Source organism: Berghia stephanieae, chromosome 3 (genome assembly GCF_034508935.2).
Source record: "Berghia stephanieae isolate SIO BIC M18660-M18661 chromosome 3, UCSD_Bste_1.3, whole genome shotgun sequence".
Taxonomy (NCBI): Eukaryota; Metazoa; Mollusca; class Gastropoda; order Nudibranchia; family Aeolidiidae; genus Berghia; species Berghia stephanieae.
The window spans coordinates 102,057,420-102,064,919 of NC_088362.1; the positions used below are offsets into that span (position 1 = coordinate 102,057,420).

The window sequence follows — 7,500 nt, forward strand, 5'->3', positions numbered from 1 at the left end:
CAATTATGGGCCTGTTTTAACATTGTTGTAATGGATAATACTTCGTGTTGGTTTGAGAGTGTTTCCATTAGAACAATGAGCCCATAACTGTGCGGCTATGTGGTCTAGTGGTATGACACTCGCTTTCGGATCGGAAGGTCCTGGGTTCGAGCCTCGCGTTCGGCGCATAGTTGAGTCCTTGGAAAAGGATCTTTACTCACATTATCTCACCGTACTCGCGGGTAAAATGAGTACCTGGCCGTAAACAGCGTTGTCTTTGTCCGAAAAATTGTAATATCGCCTAACAGGCGGCATGTCCCGTCCTACATGTTAAATGTTGCTGTTGACCAGGGACCCCTTGTAAAGCGCTTTGAGCACATTTAGTGGATATTGCGCTATATAAAGCTCAATTTAAAAAAAAATAATGGTACAAACCAGACAAGGGGTCCCGATAGCTCAGTTGGTAGAGCACTCGCTTCACAAGCAAAGGGGCCTCGAGATCGATCCCGGACACAGTTGAGGCTGTTTTTTTTCCCCTGATCTCCCTATCCACCCAATAGTGATTGAGTTGTTGGGTCTGTTACATCAGACGGAAAGTACTTTATGATAGACTAGCGTCCTATCTAAAGGGTATTAACTTACCCAACCCAAACACCGACTATATCCGTAGTTTACCCGGGTTACTCTTACCCCATGCCTTTTATTTCATTTTTCTTAGACAACTTGTAGGCGTAGTATCGAAGCTAATGTTTTTAAGTTTTTACATGTCAATGATAGTTGAATAAAACTATCTGTCCACAGGCTCATTTTTCCAATTTTGAAAAGCACCAAAATTCTCTAGGGTTGAATGGGATAAGCAATTGCTACAGGGTCCGTTTCACGCTAGAGAAACCGAGATAAGCTTCCGCTCCAATGGCTTTGAAGGATTAGGTACAGAGCGATGCCATAGATTGATGCAATGCGTTCAGGTAAAATACTCACAATATCTGCCAGCCGGAAATAACGTAACAACAGGCAAAACGTTGTGTAACCTTGAACGTTTATAACGTTGATTGATCGAATTGAGTGAGAAGTAATCACAAAAATGGCGGTCTATAAAATATTTATTTATCTATTATTTTCAAAAAAACTATCTTTATATATATATATATATATATATATATATATATATATATATATATAATATATATATATATATATATATATATATATATATATATTTTTATATATATATATATATATATATATATATATATATATATATATATATATATATATATATATATATAATTGGAGCCCAAAATTCGTAGTTCTGAGAAATTATGTTAGAAGTAGGCAGGTGGACACTTAATAATTTGACAAGTCATGGATGATCTGATAAAACCATTGCCTTGCTAAGTCAAGAAAAAAGGCTTTGCGGTAGTGCCGCGCTGAGGACCGGACCGAGGACCGGTCCCACGGTCTTTTAGCTGTGAACCGTGGTCTGGTCCCAAAGAGGAAGACCGCCGGCGGTCCTCACTTCTTATCACCTTTCAACGGTCTGGCGCCATACTACTTCCCCAGCGATTCGTTGCCTCGGTCCTTTGCCTATCTTCCACCAATCACCACCCATCCCACTTAATTAATCGCACCCACCCCCTTTGCCATACACTAAACGACACAGACGACCATAGAGGCAGACGACCACCTCCCTCCACTCCGCAAACCGCCCTTTCGTGTGTGAGATGGGGGAACAGGAGGCGCACGCCTTGGACGATTCCATTATACGGGGTAAATTTCAAAATTTACTACACCATAATGATCGCAATGACAATGATCTATGATGAAGGCATGACCCCTCTTCTCTAATGGGTTATTGTTTGAAATGTATGTGACTACTAAAGATGTGTGTGTGTGTGTGTGTGTGTGTGTGTGTGTGTGTGTCAAACCTAGCAAGTTGCAAGTCTGATTTTTTGTTTTCTTTTGTCCATCTCTTGTCGCCACTCCTTTCTATCGCATTGTTGTCATTTAAAATAATACAATAATATTAAAATTTCGTTTGGTGTTTTAACTAATCAAATAATATGAGTTTCATTAGTTTCTTCCTTCCAAAAAAACCAGTTATAACGTCTGTATTTTTAAAAGGTCCAATAGAATATTTGGGGACCCCGATAGCTCAGTTGATAGAGCACTCTCTTTATACGCAAAGGGCCAGAGATCGATCCCGGGTGCAGTCGAGTTTTTTTCTGAATCCCTGTCTACTCAGCAGTGAATGGGTAGCTGGGTTTGTTAGATCTGGCGAAAAGTCACCATCGACCCCACTTATTACTTATTACTTATTACCGCATCCACCCCCTCTTATTATAACTTCACGTCTCTCTCTTACTCTTCAATGCTCGCTGCCTTCTCATGTGTGTGTGTGTGTGTGTGGGGGGGGGGGGGGGGGGGGTAGGAGTTGCGTGTGTGTATAAACGCCACGAACAACTCGATCAACGCCTTGGGTGATTCCATTATCTCCGTTAATGGGGATAAATTTCAAATTTTATTCACGCTAAATTATCGAAGTAACAATGAAGTACTGTGATCAAATAAAGAAGGCATCACCCCTCTTCTCTAATTAGGTTACAATTTGAAATGAGTGTGACTACTCCGTGTGTTTTACTCCTGTAGACCACGGTTTTCATCGTGTAGCGGTCTTTAACGGTTCAAGAATGAACGATCCCATGGTCCCAAAGGTCAAAACGGTCTCTCAAGAATGTTCAATGTCGAAAAGGACCGCCGGTCCTAGGACCGGTCCTTGCGGTTTTCATTTCCCAGGGACCGTAGGACCGTGGTCCTTAAGCTTGCCAAGGACCGCCTCGCACTACTTTGCGGTGGTTATTGTAGTGCCAAGTATGAATTGAGTTTCGTTTCAAACCCCTCGTGAATGCAATTCATTATATTTTTAATTGTTGTGCGATATTTATCGCTTGTTATACACTGTATAACCTATAACAATTATAATAATTATCAATTTTGAATACTGCAAATTGTTATGGAAAATGTATATTGTTGTCTACTATCTATATCGCAGTGCATGTAGTTACTTGCAGGTCTGATCACCAAATCCAATTGATAGGCCTGTTTTAACATGTTTGTCATGGATAATACTTCGTGTTTGTTTGAGAGTATTTCCATTAGAACAATGAGCCCATAACTGTGCGGCTATGTGGTCTAGTGGTATGACACTCGCTTTCGGATCGGAAGGTCCTGGGTTCGAGCCTCGGGCTGGGCGCATAGTTGAGTCCTTGGAAAAGGCTCTTTACTCACATTCTCTCACCGTGTAAAATGAGTACCTGGCCGTTAACAGCGTTGTCTTAGTCCGAAAAATTGTAGTATCGCCTAACAGGCGTCATGTCCCGTCCTACATGTTAAATGTTGCTGTTGACCAGGGACCCCTTGTAAAGCGCTTTGAGCACATTTAGTGGATATTGCGCTATATAAAGCTCAATTTTTATTTTATTTTTTTAATAACAATTTGGCCCACCAGACATGCAAATAAGGTCACTATCAATATAATCAATGTGTGTCATTTCCTCTACGATATATATTTTTAAAAGTGTCTGTCATTTAATTTGACTGAACATCAACACTGACAAAAGACATTATTTTTATTTTTGACCAGGAAAATTTTACTTCAAATAATATGTGACAGACCACCTCAAAACGGTATTATGTCAGGTTGAGTTAGATGATAGAGAAAATGGACATTGACTATAACACTTATATGAAGGTTAAAGAAACTGAACAAGTGTGTATGTGTGTGTGTGTGTGTGTGTGTGTGTGTGTGTTTGTGTGTGTGTGTGTGTGAAAGATGCTAGACAACGCAAGAAAGATTAATACAAGAAAAAAATCATAACAAAAAATCAGTCGATCTCGTGCTCAAAGTAGTGGTAGTAGTAGTAGTAGTAGTAGTAGTAGTAGTAGTAGTAGTAGTAGTAGTAGTAGTAGTATATATATATATAATATATATATTATCGCCATAAATTCTTAACTTTAAATTTATACATTTTTATGCATGTCACGTCTGTAAACGAATTTCCAATTTTTGAATGAATAAAGTATAGGCTATTCTTTTTCTTCTTCTTCTTCTTCTTCTTCTTCTTCTTCTTCTTCTTCTTCTTCTTCTTCTTCTTCTTCTTCTTCTTCTTCATCATCTTCTTCTTCTTCTTCCTCTTCTTCCTTTTCTTCTTCTTCTTCTTCTTCTTCTTCTTCTTCTTCTTCTTCTTCTTATTATTATTATTATTATTAGTAGTAGTAGTAGTAGTAGTAGTAGTAGTAGTAGTAGTAGTAGTAGTAGTAGTAGTAGTAGTAGTAGTAGCAGCAGCAGCAGTATTCGTAGTGGTAGTAGTGGTAGTAGTAGTAGTAGTAGTAGTAGTAGTAGTAGTAGTAGTAGTAGTAGTAGTAGTAGTAGTAGTAGTAGGAGTAGTAGTAGTAGTAGTAGTAGTAGTAGTAGTAGTAGTAGTAGTAGTAGTAGTAATAGTATAGTAGTAGTAGTAGTAGTAGTAGTAGTAGTAGTAGTAGTAATAGTAGTAGTAGTAGTAGTAGTAGTAGTAGTAGTAGTAGTAGTAGTAGTAGTAGTAGTAAATAGTAGTAGTAGTAGTAGTAGTAGTAGTAGTAGTAGTAGTAGTAGTAGTAGTAGTAGTAGTAGTAGTAGTAGTAGTAGTAGTAGTAGTAGTAGTAGTAGTAGTAGTAGTAGTAGTAGTTATTGTTGTTGTTTTTGTTGTAGTTGTTGTTGTTGTTGTAAAAAGAACATTAGACGACAAACATGTGACTCCAAGAAAGTATTTTAGACATTCAGATTAAGCGCCTTTAGAAGTGACAACATCAAAACTTACAGAGTGACAACGAAGACAATCCAATCATTGGAAAACAGAATAAATTTAAATATCCCAGTTTTGTTTGCTTGTTAACTAGTTAAAAACAAATTCAGAAGTTATGAACGAATCAAAAAATAGATACACATCACTTCCAAAAATAAAATTAACAAAAAAACTTTTGCGAAATAATGAATGAAATTTGTTATTTGAAAAATATTAGAGACGTTCTTTCTTCACTGCCTGGATCCGACGAAAGAGTTCGAGTGTAATAAACGAAACGGTCGTGTGAAAACGAGTCGTTCTCCCTACTCTCAGCCAGACGCTCGCTTAGTAAGCCAAGCGGGCTCAATCGTTGCGTACGTCCAAAGAGACAAGAATAAGATCAAGAGGAGTACGCTCTGTTCATATTTATATATTATTTTGATTGTCATTCACGCTGAGGACTTCGAGCTTACAACTACTACTACTACTACTACTACTACTACTACTACTACTACTACTACTACTACTACTACTACTACTACTACTACTACTACTATAATGTAGCAATGACTATCCCGCACAAATCTTTGGGCCTCTTTTTCGCACACGAAGTGCCCGAATTCGCGTCAAAATATGGGACGAAGCCGTTTCGTATATGCTATTTAAAAAATTAATTACGACGCTGTTTATCAATGAATATGACTGAACGTTGGCACACAGTTAGAAAAAAGGTCATTTTAGATTATGTCAAGCGACAAAACTCGTGCGATTACCAGAAGACCGTTAAAAATAGATTTTTACTCTTTGGAGTAAAATATTTCTAAAACTACCAGGCGTGGAGGTTTTGTCGCTGACAAGGTAATACATGAACATTTCTTCTTTTTGGTTGTAAAATTTCATATGAATATGACGAGTACTTTTCCTGTATTTTACAAAACACCATCCTAATTTGCTCTTCAGGTTTCAATCTTTTAATTCTACACTTATTACGCAAGATACAACCAAAGGTCGAAAAAAATGCCGAAAAAGCGTCCCATATTTTCGCGTTTTTTTCCTCTTTGCGGGTCATCCAAATAAATGACACCTTTGAAACTGCTTAACTTGTTTATTTATGAATGGATTTTAAAAATTCAAACACATTTTTACTCAGTGGAGATAGGGCTTTGGTTTTAGACAAAAAATTTCCTCAAAAGGAGACAAAAACATTTTTCATAGTCATTGCTATATAATGATAATAATAATAATAATAATAATAATAATAATAATAATAATAATAATAATAATAATAATGATAATAATATTAATGATAATAATAATGATGATGACGATGAAGAAGAAGAAGAAGAAGAAGAAGAAGAAGAAGAAGAAGAAGAAGAAGAAGAAGAAGAAGAAGAAGAAGAAGAAGAAGAAGAAGAAGAAGATGATGATGATGATGATGATGATAATGTTGATGATAATGTTGATGATGATGATGATGATGATGACAACGATGATGAAGATGATGAAAGTGTAATCATTATAGTGCAAGCCGAAATCAGGGCGAGCAACAAAACATACAAATGCATGGGAGACCATCTTTTTAGAAGGCTATAGTTGTTTTTTCTTTAATGGAATGCATACACATTTCGGCCCATTTTCCTCCCACGAAATGCATCATGCGGAATTCCCCACGCGAAGTCGTCAAAGATAGTAATAACCTATTAAAGATAAATCATGCATAATCTATTGTTTACTGGATGAAAGGGGGGGGGGGGGCAATCCTGAAAACAGCGCTCAGATGTACACCGCAGGGTAATCACAATAAGGGAAGACAGCTGGAAACTTGGAGAGATCGGTGGAGAAAGGGATGATAGCCTTCGGTTGGACCTGTGGTGAGGTCCGGAAGCTGGCCGAAGACAGAAGTCACTGGCGGTTCTTACTGGCGACCTTATGTGTTTATTGAAACACCAAAGAGGAGTAAGTAAGTATGTTTTTTTTTCATTGAGTTGGAGGTCTGGGTCCAGGAGAAGGAAGAATCTTGTCTGGACGCCGGTTTGGGTCATTCTTGGTCTGGCGTCTCATCTTCAGCTGTTCCAGAAGGATTATATCTAGGCTGGTATCACCTTCAGCATCATGGCAGCACGCAAGCTCCTGTACCAAGGCAACGTGATGATCTTTCGCAGGAGGAAGATTTTCGAAGCTGGGTTGATGAAATTAATTTGGAGGTGTAGCCATACGCTACTGGATACTCCTTCGTAAGTAAGTAATCTGTTGCGTGTACGCAAACTCCAAATCCTCCTTTTTTTCGGTGCTTTCATCCGGTGGCATTAGACATTTACAGTGAGAAACAATAAATTTTGGGATTACTTTCTTCTTCTTCTTCTTCTTCTTCTTCTTCTTCTTCTTCTTCTTCTTCTTCTTCTTCTTCTTCTTCTTCTTCTTCTTCTTCTTCTTCTTCTTCTTCTTCTTCTTGACATGGAATAATTGAAGTACGCAAGCTTGTTTCGCTCTAGACTATATCAGTACGGAAAATTACTTAAATGTTTGTGATATTCTAAAAGATTCAAGTATGTGTCTTTGGGAATTAATTCTGTAATTCTACCAAACAATACGTTAAACTAATATGTCTGTAACTTCTAGGCAATGTTCGCAAAATCCCATTCTTCTAGAACTTTAATCAACGATAGAAATGTGTTAAATAAGTGGTGGGCTATTTATTATG

The 7,500-nt window shown here is 37.6% G+C and overlaps 1 protein-coding gene across 2 annotated transcripts in view; it reads right to left on the reverse strand.

Moving 5' to 3' along the window:
• The window catches only part of LOC144969004 (excitatory amino acid transporter-like), a 121,246-nt gene that overhangs the window by 67,774 nt on the left and 45,972 nt on the right, over positions 1-7,500 (reverse strand). Inside the window, exon 1 of one of the 2 annotated variants that reach the window (XM_078907941.1) lies at positions 4,836-5,096. The exons of the other annotated variant lie outside the window; for it this stretch is intronic. The gene's annotated coding sequence lies outside the window, so the exon portion shown is untranslated. Of the gene's footprint in view, positions 1-4,835; positions 5,097-7,500 lie in introns of those variants that run through there. 2 annotated transcript variants of the gene reach the window in all.